Source organism: Aulonocara sp. 'chitande type north' Nkhata Bay, linkage group LG9, assembly GCF_057382095.1.
Source record: "Aulonocara sp. 'chitande type north' Nkhata Bay isolate Kocher_YH1m ecotype deep benthic linkage group LG9, A_spYH_male_GT1.1, whole genome shotgun sequence".
In the NCBI taxonomy this organism is placed as follows: domain Eukaryota; kingdom Metazoa; phylum Chordata; class Actinopteri; order Cichliformes; family Cichlidae; genus Aulonocara; species Aulonocara sp. 'chitande type north' Nkhata Bay.
The window spans coordinates 4,335,730-4,354,017 of record NC_141352.1 but is presented as its reverse complement, the minus strand read 5'-3'; the positions used below and the strand labels follow the sequence as shown (position 1 = coordinate 4,354,017).

Sequence of the window (18,288 nt, the reverse complement as noted above, 5' to 3'; positions counted from 1 at the left end):
TCTTGAGTTTGGGCTCAGCTAAGCATGACTTCTAAATTTCCAAATCCATGCCATTACAAAGCCTGCATGAAATTATTCCTCAAGAAGCAGTCAGGAGTGCAGTGTAAATAGCAGAGAGAGGGCTAAGGACAGAAAGAGAGAGGGAGAGAGGCTGACACACAGTTTTCAAGGACATTCCTGAACAATTAACTTGCGGTTTTAGCTATCTACCCCATTAGTCTTGGGGGTTTGGAAACAGCCATTGATTTTGGATGTCAGCCACTCTCATTTTATGGAAATTGCACTAAATGGCAGGGAAACAAAAACAAATTGAATTTTCTGTGCTGTTACTTGTAATGTGAAATTAGATATGTGGCCATGTGTGACTGAACAAGCCAGCCACAGAGACAGCAAGAGCAATGGGACAGTATGCAGCAGGCTGCATGCCATATACATTTTGTTAAGTGCTACGGCAAAAGGGAAAGAGCTACCTTGCACATACACAGGTGCTGGTATGAAACAGTTATATTTCTTTATCGCTATTGGATCAAAGTTGATATAGTTGTTGTGCTGTAAGGATGACACTCTATACCCTTAGGATTCAAACATTTTAGGTTAAAAAGTTGTGTGTTCACTGTCTTACCTCAGAAAAAATTCATTAAGGGTATTATGACATCAAGCTTCTGAATTCTACCCAACATATCTACAGCTATCCAGGTGAAGAAGCTTTGGCGGTTAATCAGAGGTCTAAATCATCATGACGATCCTAACCATATCTCCAAACACTATCCCTGATTTTATCCTGGAGAAAAATAACAATGACTAATGGACTTTTTTGATGTGTGCCTGTTAAAGTGATTGTTTTGCATGTCTGCCGGTTGCCAAAACTTAAGAGAACATTTAAAAACCATTAATAAAGAGCAATTAGAGGCAGCAAGTTAAAAGTGAACATCCACCAGGTTGCCAGTGACCTGTACATGTTTAGATGTAGAGTAAGATTCACATCAACTATTTTATATACAGTTTTCATACAGTTGCCACACACATGGTACATCCTATTAGGATTTTTGTAACTGAAGGCCAACCATATCAAATTCAAATTCAAATTTTATTTGTCACACACACACACAACCATACACAGTATGACATGGGGGTGAAATGCTTGTAGCTGTACAATGCCCGACCATTAAATGACAGAAGAAAAGTTTTACAATATTTACAATTTACAGTTTACTACAAAATTTACAAATTAACTTAGGAATTTACAGTAAAGAATGTGCAAATAGCAGAAGAGATTATAAAGATAAGGATTATAAATTATAGGAATTATAGGAAATGTGTGGTGGTGCGTGTGGTGACGTGTGTGAGAGTCCAGTCTTATAGTGACGTGTTTGGGAGAGTCCAGTCCTACACCTGGTTCAGGGCCCGAATAGCCTGGGGGAAGAAGCTCCTCCTCATTCTCTCTGTTTTGGCCTTAAGGGAGCGGAGGCGCTTCCCAGACCTCAACAGTGAGAAGAGTCCATTGTTGGGATGGGAGAGGTCCATCATAATCTTCCTAGCTTTGGTTTTGCACCGCTTGGTGTAGATGGACAGCAGGTCAGGGAGCTCTGATTGAATGATGCGTTCTGCCGAGCGCACCACCCTTTGCAGATCTCGTCTGTCCTGCTTGGTGCTGTTCCCAAACCACGTGCAGATGTTTGCCGTCAGGACGCTCTCGATAGTGCAGGAGTAGAAGTTCTTGAGCACCTTCAGTGGCAGATGGAAGTCTCTAAGTCTTCTGAGGAAGAAGAGACGCTGACGGGCTTTCTTAACCAGGGTGTTGATGTGACAGGACCATGACAGGTCCTGAGCGATGTGGACACCCAGGTATCGGAAACTGTCCACTCTCTCCACTGGCGTGCCACTGATGATGAGGGGTTTGTAATTCCTCGCCTGCTTTGTAGTGAAGTCCACGATCAGCTCCTTAGTCTTGCTGATGTTTAGGAGGAGGTTATTCTCCTGGCACCAGGTCTCCAGGTTCCTAATCTCCTCCAGGTAGGCCGTCTCGATGTTGTCGGAGATCAGGCCCATATATATGAGAGTGCAAAAATGTGTTTGTTTAGCATGTGGCTAAAAGCAAATCTCAACCTTACCCTTCACTTAAGTAGTTAAGCTGAGCAATTTATATGGTATGAAAGGCATATGCAGTGGTAATCTTGTGCACTTCTAGCCATTAATGTGTCTGTATCATTAAGACTTTTGCTTTGCTTGAAAGTCATAAATGGAAGCTACTACACAGCAAAATCTCCAGTGTTAAATTAACACTGGAGAGTGTTATATGTTTAAAAGTAACCTAGTCAGTTTTGAAGATTAACAATGGCTAACACTGAGCAGTGCTGATTTTCTAACACTGGAATATTTCTAACATTTTGAGTTATTTTCCAGTATAGACAATCTCCAGTGTTAATTTAACACTGGAGATTTTGCTGTGTAGGTCTGACCAGGAAACACTGCCGTCATGCCTTCAAGCTGACACATTTATATCACACCATCAGTTTAAAGGGAAAATGCATTTCTAAAAATGCATAAACACTATCATAGGGTACAGCCGACCTCTGTAGTAGTCCCAGCGCACAACAGCAGGTGTTGCATTCTGCCACAGACACACAGAAAGGCACAGCCAGAGACTCACAACGTGAAAACGTCGTTGTGGCTGTTAAATGCAGTCTTTAAAAAAATACACTGGTAATACAGTGTCTGAGGTTGATAAATTAAAGTTGTGGGAAATGTATATTTTAGATCTACATATTCAAGCACAAAGAAAATAAATGAACTTTGCCAAGAAGAGGAAGTTCTTTATGGTGGCTCTTGGTGATCAAACACACTGCAACCTGAGAAAACACCAGCAAATTGAAAAACACAATTACAGTTATTTTGGAGAAACAATAATATGACAGAACAGCTGTGGAAGCGACAGAAACCAAAACAGGTGAAGGACTGCACTGAGACATGCTTTTTCATTGATGGTGAGAGGGAGTGTGTTCTAATTACTTCATTCTTATAATATTGTAGATATGTTTGCCGCTGGTTGTTTGCCGCGGCTGTTCAGTCCTGTTATTGTCTCCACTAAATCACTTCTGTTGGGTTTTGTGTCCTTTTTGGTTTGTGCACTGTCTGTTATTCATCTCTCAACCATAAGTTAGGCCATAAAATAGTCGGATGAGGAAGATTTGTTACTATGTTACAAATAACAGAAAAATGTGAATGCAAATTTTATTGAGATCAGCAACTGATGTTTACATGTGGTTTATAAGACAAGGCACTTTCATCAAAGAACAAATGACACAAATTTGTTAGTGTTACGTGAAATGTGATTAGTTCTCATTTTTCATACACTAATAACATCTATCAGCTGTCAAACAATCTCTAACATGAGGAGTATTGCACTATAATTCTGAAAGCCATCTTTAAGTAAAAGATCCATGACCTTGAGGTATTTTACCAGATGTGGTAAAAGGCATCAGAGCTTTATAATTATATAAAAGAGGATTAAGAGGTCACTCTTCTTTTATTCTTTTTGGAAAATTCCTCTAGGAATTTTCTGTGGGGCCGTTTTTGTCTTTTGGTAAGGTACAAAGAGGGCAGATGATTGGAAATGACATTAGACCTGAGTATAGTTGTTAAGCCTACAGCCAGCTAACACCAAAAGTTATTGTTAATGATGCTTATTTTTGTCTTCTCTGTGTTGGTATTGTTGCGGGCACTACTATGTGTGATGCATTACAAAGGAATCACATTCAAAAAAATTACATTATTGTAAATAACTGAAGTTATTTCTTTACTTGCACATGCTTTCATTCTCTGATTAATGGGAAGATAGAATACTTTCCATGCACAACAGTTATGTGAGCCTAATTTATGTAGGAAATACGACACCAATACCAGAAAGATGCAGAAATTCTGAGTGGAGATAAACACTGGCTTTGAATTTATTGTGCAAAAGGACAGTGACAATGAAGTTCAAACTCCACCCTTTCCTGAAACATCCCCTGTCCACTGAAACACAATTATCTATTGCTGTGAACATGACAAACTTTCAAAGCCTGATAAGGTAGTATGACATAAAGAGCTTCAAACTCAGGCATTTTCAAGACAGACTTTACCAAACAGCGAAAATTTGATTTTTAATAAACAGGTAGCAAAAGCAAAGCTCAACAGTACAGGGATTGAGAATTTCTAGAATTGTTTCTTCAGGAAATTTTCTGTGAAGTGCATCTCGGCCTGTCCTCCTCTTTAGGTTGGGGATTTATACTGACGAGTTGTCATGTAGGCTTAGTGTTATGTTAACAATGTGTGTGTATCTGACATTATAAGTAGAGATGGACCAATCCGATATTACGTATGGTATCGGTTCGATAAGGACGTAAATTACTGGATCGGATATTGGAGAGAAATAAAAAATGTAATCCGATCCATTAAATATCAAAAAAGCACCTCACAAAACTTGCAACACGGCGTAACTCGGCTCATAACCGTAGCAGGTCGGAGCAGTTTGCTCACCTGATAGAGCGGCTGTGTGTATTTGTAGCCTCACTACCAAACCATCATTTCATCGCTGAAGTGATCCCAGAGAGAAGTAAAGCAAGTGTGTAAGTTCATCTCTGAATGTTTGTAAAGCTTAACAAGCGATATATGGAGCGCCTGCCTCTCCCTCCCTTCCTGCTGCTGCTTCAATCATGAAACTGATCAATGATCAGCTGATCGGCTTTTCTGTTGTGAGTCCGTGTCTCTTCTTTGTTTTTGTCTCACTTTGCACCAGAAAGAGGAAACCAGCGGCTGAACAACAGCAGCACGGTTAAGCTTGATCAGCTGTTGTTAGAATTTATTTATTATTACTTTCTACACCAGGATCTTTTTCTACAGCTGACGGCTGTAACTGTGCAGGGGCGGATCTAGCAAAGTTTAGCCAGGGGGGCCGATAGGGCATGAACAGGGAAAAGGGGGCACAAAGACATACTTTTCTTTCTTATTCTCATTTAAAATGTCTAGCTTTTAATAAATAATTATCTGAATCTTACACCCACAGTTTTAATCTGGTGTAAAATATATAGAAGTTCATTACTGCCTATAGTAACTGTTAAGTCTAATATACCCTAGTAAGCTATACTACTTTTTCCTTTGGGAAGATACCATCTGTGCAGTCTGCAGTTCTGTTGAAGAAAGATGTTGAATCTATTTTATTATTCTTGAAAAATTATTTATTTCTGTGCATTTTTTTTCCACACTGCATCAAATTAAAGTTGATTACGTCGATTAAGCATCATGAGGTGGAGCGTGAGGGGTGGTTCCCTATTTTTTTTTTTGCTGGGAGTTTGCAACCCTATTAGTTAGGTTGCTTAATATTTCTGCTAAGTACTCTTTAAAATACCAGAATAGGGAGGATTGAGCAGGTTTAACTTTATTAGATTGATCAGTGTTGCTGAACTATGAAATATTTTGGGTGCAGTGTATTTTTTACATACAGTTATAACAGAATAGCTTTAGTGTTGTTGTTTATTTACACTTGAGTTTGAACTTATACAAAATGCAGCAAGATATTAAAAAAAACAGTTTTATTGATTAAAAAACACTATATCGGATTCATATCGGTATCGGCAGAAATCCAAATTTATGATATTGGTATCGGACATAAAAAAGTGGTATCGTGCCATCTCTAATTATAAGTAATGCATTACAATAAGAATGATATTTGACACATGTTATACATATGGGGCCATGAAATAATGTTGGGAAATGTGTGTTGACATCAGAACAGTTACATCATTATGGAGCAGTTTTTCTAAACAGGTTAACAACTCTATAGTCTATTAAATTTAATGTAGACCAGTGTTTTTCAACCACTGGGCATAGGTGGGCCGTGAGAAATGATCAGGTGTGCCATGGAAGATTATATGGTTCCATCTGATTAGTACGCTAAGTGATTGGTGTGAGTAACAGGCAGAACAATTACATTCTCTTCCACTAGATGCAACTGGCCTCCACTAATTAAATGGTTTGCCAACTGCCAGTAAAATAGAAGAAGACGAAGAAAAAATTACGTAATAGTCATGCCGTGAGACGACGCAGCATGTAATAGCAATAGATAAATATTTGAAAAGAGAGTCAGTCTGACCTGGGTCCTGGAGAAAATTCTCACCCAGATGAAGGCCCTAGCATGAGCAGTGGTCAAAAGAAAGCAAAAAATGTATACTGGGGACAAACTGAGCCAATTCCACTATACCTGATGCACAGGGATAAATTATTAACATGCTTTTTGTGACATTTTTCTTTGGTGGGGTGCCGTGTGATTTTTCTAATGTGAAATATGTGCTGTGGCTCCAAAAGGTTGGGAAACACTGAACTACAGAATAGTGACTCAATACACATGGTCACCTCTAGCCATGCTGCTGAGGCATTTTCTCAGCTCCTGAAGCCGTAACTGCAACTCACGAACACACTGCTTTGAGTGCAAAAGCAATATAAAAGAACTAGACCATTTACCATTTACCTCAAATAAACCAAGAGCAACTGGTTTATAGTAATAGTGCAAAAATCTATAGTTTCACGGAAGTTTATAATCATCTTACCTAAAGACATATTCAGTCCTCTGACACTGTTCTCAAAGTCAGTTGAAAGAAATGTTGCTGTTCTAGTGACAATGCACAAAGGTCAGCTACATCATCCTCTGCTGCTGCTGCAGTGTTGTACACCTGAGTGTGTTACAATGTAACAATATAACATAATCACTGTGTATCACATGCAGTGTTGGGCAGAGATGGGAAGTAACGCGTCACTTTAATCTGATTACTTTTTTCAAGTAATGAGTAAAGTAAGGGATTACTATTGCAAAACCGGTAATTAGATTACCGTTACTTTCCCGTAGGAACGCTGCGTTACTGCGTTACTAAATCCGTGATTTATTTGCGAAAATGTCTCATGACAGTGACGTAAGCGAGTGCGACGTTCGTGACAACAGCTGTGTGCAGATCAACGATGGCTCACATATCGAGTGCGGGAGAGAGTATGAGCGTGCAGCGTTTAAAGCGTGGAAGTACTGACCTTACTTTAAGTTTGATTCCATAAAAAGTAACAAAAACATTAGTGTCCGTTGTGCGTGGGAAGAAAACTTCTTTTTACAGCGAAAAAAAACACTTAAACTTCCAAGCAAGCACCGAGTAGCTACCACGTGATGAGAAACTCAAAGAGAAACTCGCGGATTCTTCCACTGACCGCTGCGGCACACCTGCACCAGGGTAAACCTCCGCCTGCCCCACTCCTGCTTTACTGGTGAAAATAGAGCAACAGGACCGCTAGTCTTTGACTTTATTTATTTTCTGCTGTGTTTTACTTGCATCTATTTGAAAGACTGAGTGTAAACACAAAAAATATTTTATTTTATGAGCTGGAATGTGCAGAAAATAGGTTTAAGTTTTAAACTAATTTCTTCCAGTCAGAGAATGTTGCATATAATTAAATTTTTGCTTGATGCATAAAGTTAAAAGATTAAAACTGATAAAACAAGTTTAAAAAAGCGACTTTTCCATTTGATTACATTTTGTATGATGGATTATGCAGAAAAAGTAGAATTGGGCTGAAAGATCTATCGCTTTATCACCTAGAGGAACTATCGAGAGCATCCTGAGCGGCTGCATCACTGTCTGGTTTGGGAACTGTGCCATATCAGACCGCAAGACCCTACAGTGGATAGTGGGAACAGCAGAGAAGATCATTGGGGTCTCTCTCCCCTCTGTTGAGGACAGCTACACCACACGATGCATTCGCAAAGCCACCAGCATTGTGGCTGATCGGACACACCCCTCTCACACACTCTTCACACTCCTGCCATCTGGAAAAAGGTACCGAAGCATTCGGGCACACACATCCAGACTGTGCAACAGCTTTTTTCCACAAGCCATCCGTCTCCTCAGCAAAAAGGAACTGACTGAAAAACACGCACACACACACTAACATTATCACTCAGCTTAACTCAACTACCTCAAAACATTGAGACTGGACTGACTAATCAACACAAGCGCAAACACACTGACCTACACCACCAAACCATCGTACACACCAACCTGTAAATGCTCTTTTGCACAATATTATTACTGGACTTTTTGCACTAACTTCTGCACTTCCTAATTTTTGCTGCTACACTAAGGAATGTTTACTGTTCCTCCACTACCTCAACTCATCATCACAAAGCCTTATTATTATGTTACATTGTGTTTTTTTTTTTTTTGTCACACTGTCACTTGCTGCTCTTGTTTGCACAATTGCATGTGCACTTTGTTGTCTGCTGTCTGATAACAAAAAAAGTCATCCTTAGATAGTTAGATAGTTTTTTGCTAACTTATGTTGTAATTTATGTTAGGTCAGTCTGTCTTGTCTCTGCTAGCCAGCTAACTAGGCCTCTTAGTTAGCTAGTTTAGAGTTTTTCTGTTAAATTATGTTGTAAATTTATGTTGCATGTAGCACTTTGGTTCCTGGAGGAACGTTGTTTCGCCTCACTGTGTACTGTTAAACTTTATATGGTTGAAGTGACAATAAAGCCAACTTGACTTGACTTGACTATTCAGGTTGTAAATCGTGTTTTTAAAAAGTAAATAAGTAATGAATTACTTTTGAAAATAAGTAATCAGTAACGTAACGGGATTACTTTTTGGGGGAAGTAATCAGTAATTAGTTACTGATTACTTTTTTCAAGTAACTTGACCAACACTGGTGTTGGGCAAGTTACTTTGAAAAAGTAATTAATTATAGTTACTAGTTACTTCTTCAAAAAGGTAACTGAGTTAGTAACTGAGTTACAAGATTCTAAAAGTAATTAATTACTTGAAAATTAACTATTACGTTTTGTGGAGATGTGACAAAACTATTCAGGAAAAAACGTGTTTATTTGTTTATCATGACTCTGCTTTTACGTGGCCTATCAACACAATTTAAAAACTGGTATATATCACTTTGTTGCTTTGTCATCTTGAAGTGGTCATGTGATTGGCTTACCACGACTACTTTATTCTTCTTCAGCCAAACAGCAGCACTCATGCGATTGTTTTGCTCCCTTAGCTCCAGGTGTTGTGCCAAGAAGTGATCGTCAGGCAGAAAGTGATTGCTGTTCGCAGGAGCGCGCAGCTGCTTAAAGCTGTAGCGCCCAGACAGCTACTTCCGTGCAACTGATATAAGATGCGGTAAGCTGAAGACAGCTTCAACCGTCTGTTTGTTGAAAAATAGTAACACGACCGCACCGCATTTTCTTGTTAGGTGTTGTAAAAGGTTCATCAGCTGTGCAAAAATCAGCCTTGAATGTCCTAACTGCTGCATCTTAAGAAACTTTGCAGCTGCATGACTGGCATACTATTTAATGGCTTCATAATGAATTTGCTTACGTGTGTGTGTGTGTGTGTGTGTGTGTGTGTGTGTGTGTGTGTGTGTGTCTGATGTGTGTGCCCTGTCACAGGGCAGAGGGTTAATTATTGTGGTGCCTGTGTTAAAATATGATATGCATAATTGTCTGTCATATTGTGTCTCAGCTGTGCAGAACAGTTCAGTCAGGCTTTGGCTGTTTATTCTTGTCTTCTGTGTGCAGCGGGTGGGGTTGGTAGTAGTAAAACTGGAATACTATTTAGAATTATGTTAGAAATTGAGAATATGGATGAAATCAACCTAGAACTTAGACGTTTTCATACCTTAGTTATCCCCCTATCCACCCATACCACCTTCAAGGCCCTTACCAAGTCTTTGTAAAGCACCCAGAGTTTTGATTAAAATCGAACTGCTGGAGTAGAAAAAGAACAAAAAACATGTTATGTCAGTATGAAATCTTTTTGCTCCAGTTTGTTTTCTTTAAAAATGAGTAAGCACAGGTGATAGTTCAATCTAACACAACGTCACAGCAGTTAAAAGCTGCACTCAGACTTACAGTGTGGGTGTGGAAGCAGAAGATGTGTGGGCCTGGATGTAATATTTACATGAGGCTGTCTTGCCAGACAAAGAATCCAAGCTGGTGATGTCAGTACTTGCCCAAGGGCCTTCAGTCCCTCCTCAGACATCCAGGCCCTGACTGGCTGCGGGGAGCTCTGCTACTCGCTGGCCCAATTCTGTCTCTCCATCGTTCTTTTCTCCTCTCGCCTGCCAGAATCTGCTTTGTACAAATGAATATGCATCACTCCTAACAGGGTTACACACATACACACACACAGATATGCACACAGAACAATGCAGGCTTGAAATACAATAAAATACAGAAAAAGTAAAACCAATAAATCAATATCCAATACAAATTCAAGTAATAGTCACAGTTTAATTGCTGATAAGACTGCAAATGTGTCAATTTTGTAATGTAGGCTTTTTAAAAATTGTCGTATTTAAATATATTTATTTTTTAAAAAATGACATAATAGAAAGTTGTTGTTTTCTTAAAGTGCTGATGCTGCAACAAATACTTTGTATAAAATGATGTCCATACATATACTGTCTACATGTAAACAAATACACCCCAGAACAGGCAGCTTATAGTAGATAAACTAAATGTAAAAATAAAGCTTACACAGATCATGTGCCAGATTAGAATGAAATATAGGTATCATCATTAAAACAAGAGAAAAGCTAGTTCACTTTAGCTTTGGATCAAGCTTCACTTTGATAAAGGGTGACAATCTGCTGTATAATCATGTGTGTTTGTATTCACTCATACAAATATTTACCTGATAAGTGTGAACAACTATTAATCTCTTGCACCATGCATTTAAGTACAACCAGCACCACATGGGGTTAAAAACAAGGATAAGCATTAAATTAGGTTAATATGAAAAATCATACATATAGACTCAAATATATATAATCCTACTAATATTTAGTCAAATGTTGCAGCAGATGAACCAGCTGCTTTTGACACTCATCAACAAATTTCTGATATAGTACTGGCTGGATATTTGAACAACTTTCTTTGCAGAATTGGTAGAGTACATTTGGCACTGACCTGGTATTTAAACATAGTCCACACATTTTGAACAGGGTTGAGTTTGGGGTTTGAGGAAGACCATTTCATAAGATTAATGCTAGCCTGCTTTATCCATTCCAAAACCAGTTCTGATGTACACTACCAGTCAAAAGTTTGGACATACCTTCTCATTCAATGTTTTTTTTTTTTTTTGTTTGTTTTTGTTTTTTTTACAAGCAGGCGGTATTTGCATCTGTATTTGTATTTCTTGAGGGGGGGGAGTATTTGTATTTGTATTCAACTAAAATTCTAAATAGGAGTAAAAATCCAGTTTTTTGCGTTACACTCCTAATTAATGTTATAGTGTAAGTATTCTTTAATTATATCCATTATAGTAAGTATGGATATGCAATTTTAGTTGATGTTTTTTCATAAATCCAGCAATGAACATGTAACAAGGAACGTCATTGAAAAGAAAATAACATAACAGCCATTGCCTCATACATGGTTAAACCAACAACTAATAAAATACCATTGGAAACATTATGAACCCCACCCTACCTTCTTGGAGGACGCTGAAAAGACAACGAAACTGACTTGCAGGGGCAGAACATGGTTGTGATGATAAATTGGTGCTGGTGGGGGGGAGTCGGCAGACAGTACTAGGAGAGGATAGTTTAAGTGCATGTGATTATGCATAACAGATGTTGACAGATGTTTGATATATATCTGCCTCTGCTGATTTGACGTTCCATATCACTTTGGTTTCATCTGCAGCAATAACTGTAAAATGCTTGCACACAGAAATTGAGCAAGGTTTTTGGCTGGTGGAGGACCAAGAGGTGGCTCAGCAGCAGCAACACTCCTTTCCATTTGGTTGCCCAAATCCATATGGGGAGTTTCAGTTAAGTTAATGAGTGACAGGAAGCTATGCTAAGGTTAACTAGCCTATAGTCTACATCTTGCTGTCTGCAAAAGACAAAGTAACTTAAATGTACCATATAACTCCCGCAAGTGCATACAATTCGACACAACTATGCAAGCATTGTTTTAACCTTTTAAACTGAACCTCAACGTTACTCTGTCAACAGCCTATTGTCTAAATTACCAAGCTAACAGAGCTGCGTAAAAAGAGCGAACATGAGAGCATGCGCATGCAGACATCAGTAATGTAGTGCAAATGAATAATCTCCCGATCTTCACGAAAGTTATAAACTGCCTCCAGAACCCAGTTAAGGTACAAAAAAATCTATTCAACAAAAATAGTGATGCAGTTCAGACTTTTTTCGCTCAGCCGAGCCTCTTTGTTGCTGTGTGAAACAGCACGTGTCAGTAACCTCTTTCACATGTCACTCACTCATCCGGTCATGCACGGCGGTCTGATAAGGAAACTCAGCTTTTTGATATAAAGTTTTTCTTGTTCCAGAATACAAATATTTTTAAAGTATTTGCTCGAAATAGGTATTTGTAAAGAATACGTTATTTGTGCCTTTCCGAATACCATATTTGGGTTCGGCTCCACCCCTAGTAGATACAAACTGAAAACATCAAATATATGAAGTGAAATATATATATATCGTTAGCTTCATAGCATAATTGCCTAAGTCATTTGACTAAGTCAATGACTTAGGCACTTATGCTATGAAGCTAACGATATATATATATATATATATATATATATATATATATATATTAGATTAGAGATTAGATTAGAGATTAGATTAGAGATTAGATTAGATAGAACTTTATTAATCCCTCGGGTGGGTTCCTCTGGGAAATTCGATTTCCAAAAAAGCACAGCACCGACAGAAGTTACAGAGTTACAGAATATTATATATATACACACACACACACACACACACACACACACACACACACATATATATATAAATACAGAGACAATATAAATAAAATATACAAAGGGGATAAATAGAATAAATAGGAATAAAAAATAAAAATAAAAATACAAGTGAATTGCACATTTCAAGTATTGAGGTCTATTGCACTGTTGACTATTTACAAAAGGTATTGCACAGTGAGGTGAAGAGGCACTACAGCTTAGTTGTTCCCCCCTCCTTTGTCCTCCTGTTTCCCCTCCCTCTCCCCTCCAGAGAGGAGTTAAACAGTTTGATGGCGTGTGGGACAAAGGAGTTTTTAAGTCTGTTAGTTCTTGTCTTTGGGAGAAGCAACCTGTCACTGAACAGACTCTTCTGGTTGTTAATGGCCGTGTGCAGAGGATGCCTGGCATTGTCCATAATGTCCATCAGTTTCTTTAATGTCCTTTTCTCTGCCACTGTCACCAGAGTGTCCAGCTTCATGCCGACCACAGAGCTAGCCCTCCTGATCAGTTTCTCCAGCCTGGATGAGTCCTTCTTTGCTGTGCTGCTCCCCCAGCACACCACAGCATAGAAAAGTACTCCAGCAACCACCGACTGGTAAAACATCCTCAGGAGCTTCCTGCAGATGTTAAAAGACCTCAGCCTCCTGAGGAAGTACAGTCGGCTTTGGGCTTTTTTATACAGGTGCTCTGTGTTGCATGACCAGTCCATCTATATATATATATATATATATATATATATATATATATATATATATATAGATGGAATTATGTAGCAAAGAAAAAATTGATAAATACCTCAAAACATATCTTTTTAGATTCCTCAAAGCAGTCGCCCTTTGCTTTGTTGACAGTGCTGCAAACCCTTGATTTACTCTGAATGAGCTTCATGATGTAGTCACCTGAAATGGTTTTCACTTCACAGGTGTTCCTTGTCAGGGTTCATTTGTGGAATTCCTACCTTCTTAATGGGGTTGGGACCATCAGTTGTGTTGTGCAAAAGTCAGGTTGGTACACAGCTGACGGCCCTATTTGACAGCTGTTAGAATTCATATTATTGAAATCAAAATGGAAAAGAACCAAACAAAAGAGATTTGTCTGGGTCAAGAAACACAAGGAATGAACATTAGACCAGTGGAAATCTGTGTTTTTGGTCTGATGAGTCCAAATTTGAGATCTTTGGTTCCACCAAAGTAGCGGTTTTCTACTCAGCCGGATTACTCACAGTGCTCTAAACAACATGCCACATTCACCGCATCACACGCTTTCTCTAAACTGAGTGCTTCCTAACTACACTGTCTAAGGAGCTTGGAAAGAAAAGCGTCTGAACACATTAACGTTGTGGATAAAAACATCAAGTTCACCAGGGAAGACACAAAGGATAACTGTTTGCCTTTCCTGGACTGTGCTGTGCGCATTGAAGAGAATGGAAACCTCAACATTGAAGTTTACCGGAAGCCCACACACACGGACCAGTACCTCCTCTTTGACTCCCATCACCCTCTGGAACACAAACTTGGGGTAATCAGGACCCTACAACACCAGGCAGAGAATGTTTCCGAAGGGAAAAAGAAGGAACACACACATGTAAAGGAAGCTCTTAAAAATGCGGTTATCCTAATTGGGCTTTCATCGAGTTCAATTCAATTCAATTTTATTTATATAGTGCCAAATCACAACAACAGTCGCCTCAAGGCGCTTTATATTGTACAGTAGATCGTACAATAATAGATACAAAGAAAAACCCAACAATCATATGACCCCCTATGAGCAAGCACTTTGGCGACAGTGGGAAGGAAAAACTCCCTTTTAACAGGAAGAAACCTCTGGCAGAACCAGGCTAAGGGAAGGGCGGGGCCATCTGCTGCGACCGGTTGGGGTGAGAGAAGGAAGACAGGATAAAGACATGCTGTGGAAGAGAGACAGAGGTTAATAACAGATATGATTCAATGCAGAGAGGTCTATTAACACATAGTGAGTGAGAAAGGTGACTGGAAAGGAAAAACTCAATGCATCATGGGAATCCTCGGCAGCCTACGTCTATTGCAGCATAGCTAAGGGAGGATACAGGGTCACCTGATCCAGCCCTAACTATATGCTTTAGAAAAAAGGAAAGTTTTAAGCCTAATCTTGAAAGTAGAGATAGTGTCTGTCTCCTGAATCCAAACTGGAAGCTGGTTCCACAGAAGAGGGGCCTGAAAACTGAAGGCTCTCCCTCCCATTCTACTTTTAAATACTCTAGGAACAACAAGTAGGCCTGCAGTGCGAGAGCAAAGTGCTCTAATAGGGTGATATGGTACTACAAGGTCATTAAGATAAGATGGGGCCTGATTATTTAAGACCTTGTATGTGAGGAGCAGGATTTTGAATTCTGGATTTAACAGGAAGCCAATGAAGGGAAGCCAATACAGGAGAAATCTGCTCTCTCTTGCTAGTCCCTGTCAGGACTCTTGTTGCAGCATTTTGGATTAACTGAAGGCTTTTCGGGGAGTTTTTGGACATCCTGATAATAATGAACTGCAGTCGTCCAGCCTGGAAGTATTAAAGGCATGAACTAGTTTTTCAGCGTCACTCTGAGACAGGATATTTCTAATTTCAGCCTGGCTACAGTGCTGAAGAGAAACCTGGGGTTGTTCTTATTTTCTTCAATCGGTGATGAATAGTAAGATGTTCTGGCTTTGCAGAGGGCTTTCTTATAAAGCAACAAACTATTTCTCCAGGCTAAATGATGATCTTCTAAATTTGTGGCACGCCATTTACTCTCCAGGTTACGAGTCATCTGCTTTAGGCTACGTGTTTGAGAATTATACCACGGAGTCAGGTACTTCTGATTTGAGGCCTGAGTTTTCACCGGAGCTACAGTATCCAGAGTCGTACGTAGTGAGGAGGTGAAATTATTAACAAGATAATCGACCTCAGGTAGCTGCTCTGCTCTGTGTTGGTACAGGGCATTGAAGATGATAACAGTGGGTGGGTTATATTCTTAAACTTAGTTACAGCGCTTTCAGAAAGACATCTACTGTGATAAAGTCTACTCTCCACCGCTGTGTAATCAATTATTGTAAATGTAAATGTTATCAGGAAATAATCAGACAGGAGAGGGTTTTCAGGAAACACTGTTAAATGTTCAGTTTCTATGCCATATGTTAAAACAAGATCTAGAGTGTGATTAAAGTGGTGGGTGGGTTCTTTTACATTTCGAGAGAAGCCAATTGAGTCTAATAAGAGATTAAATGCCATGTTGAGGCTGTCGTTTTTAGCATCTACATGAATGTTAAAATCACCCACAATAATTATTTTATCTGAGCTGGGAACTAAATCAGATAAAATATCTGAGAAATCAGACAGAAACTCAGTGTAAGGCCCAGGTGGACTGTTTTCTGAGTTTCACAGCTGGGGTGGACAAGGCTAAGCATCAGGCTTTCAAATGAATTAAAAGTCTGTCTTGGTCTTTTGTTGATTAATAGGCTGGTGTGAAAAATTGCTGCCACACCGCCCCCTTGGTCTGTGCTTCGAAATTTCTGGTAGTTAGAATGACTCGGGGGTGTTGATTCATTTAAACTAACATAATCATCCTGTTGTAACCAGATTTCTGTAAGGCAGAGTAAATCAATTTGTTGATCAATTATTAAGTCATGTACTAACAGGGACTTGGAGGAGAGAGACCTAATACTGTATTTAATAATCCACATTTCACTGTTTTACTCTTTGGTTCAGATGTGAATACTGTATTGTTCTTTCTTTGTGATTTTTTATGTTTAAGTTGTTTATTGCTGGTTTTTATTTTGTTTTTTGTCTGTTTGGGAGCTGACACAGTCTCAATGGAAATGGGACTTTGGGGGGGGGGGGTAGCAGGAGGAGAGAATCTGCAGAGCGGTGTGTAAGACTGCAACTCTGCTTCCTGGTCCCAACTCTGAATAGCTACATATCAAGTCAGCAAAGATGCACATAAAAGAGGATCAGACACCAGCTAGCGAGGGCTGCTATTGGGCTCCCAGGGAGCAGTGTATAGGGACGGTACGTTGCTCAGGGGAAGCAAACCCCTGACCTTCCGATCACGGGGCCAACACCTTACCTACTGAGCTATCCCTGAAAGACAAATGCAACAACATTGTCATTCCCTATGTAGCTGGTGTATCAGAGAATGTCTTCACCAAGCACGGCATCCCAGTTTACTTCAGACCCAGCAACAAACTCTGACAAAAACGAGTTCATCCCAAAGACAAAACTCCTAAACACAAACTTAACAATGTAGTGTATGCTGTACAGTGTAGCGAGGAATGCCCAGACCTCTACATTGGAGAGACCAAACAGCCACTTCACAAACGTATGGCACAACATAGAAGAGCCACCTCCACGGGACAAGGCTCACCAGTCCATCTGCATCTGAAGGACAAAAGTCAATCTTTTGAGGATGCCAATGTTCACATTTTAGACAGAGAAGACAGATGGTTTGAAAGAGGAGTGAAAGAAGCCATTTACGTCCACTGTGAGCGACCATCTTTGAACAGAGGCGGTCGTTTACGACATCTATAATCCAGTTTTGAGATCCCTTCCCAGACGGATTAATTTACATCCTGGACCATCTGACCTCAGGAAATCACATGATAGGGTGGGGCGAGGTTTCACTATGAGCTCACTCAAAACCTTGGCTGACTAGAAGGCTGATTGTGACCCACACCCATTTTCACACCTTGCCTCATGTGATTAGGTAGAGGATCATTGGGTGGTCCTTTTATCCCTCTCGGGGGGATACTCCCACAGGGCTTAAATCTGGGACCCTCTACCATTTGACCCTAGAACTGAAGAAGTTTCTCAGATGAGAGGTGAAACATCTTCAAGCAACTTAGAGATTGAATGAGAACCTTCACAGTCATATTCCTAACTAGGGATGGGTATCGTTTAGGTTTTATCCGATACCGGTGCCAAATCGGTACTTTTGAAACGGTGCCGGTGCTCAAACTGTGCTCAAACCGGTGCTTAAAGACTGGAGAACACAAAATTGGTCCAAAAACCTCTCATGTTCAGCTGGTTTTTTGTAAAAAGATAACAATGTTAGCCTTTTTTGCAGCTATGGGGCATATATGGTATCACTCTTGGCTGGAAGCAGTGCATAATCAATGGGAAAAAACACAAACTTTGTCCAAAACCTCTCATGTGTAACTGTTTTCCACTTTTTCTTTGGTCATTTTAGCCTTTTTGGCCAGGGTGAAGGGAGTATCTGCCATCAAACAAGAAGACAGCCGCATGTAACTATGATGATGTTTGCTAGTTCACCTTACATGCATTAATGTAATAACTAGAGATGGCACGATACCACTTTTTTATGTCCGATACCGATACCGATATCATAAATTTGGATATCTGCCGATACCGATATGAATCCGATATAGTGTTTTTTAATCAACAAAACTGTTTTTAAAATATCTTGCTGCATTTTGTATAAGTTCATACTCAAGTTTAAAACAACAACTACACTAAAGCTATTCTGTTATACCTGTATGCAAAAAAA

General features: G+C 39.5%; 1 pseudogene; it reads left to right on the top strand.

Annotated features, from left to right (window-relative positions):
- Positions 1-16,718: 16,718 nt before the first annotated feature.
- Positions 16,719-17,487, top strand: LOC147321457 (uncharacterized; annotated as a pseudogene).
- Positions 17,488-18,288: the final 801 nt, after the last annotated feature.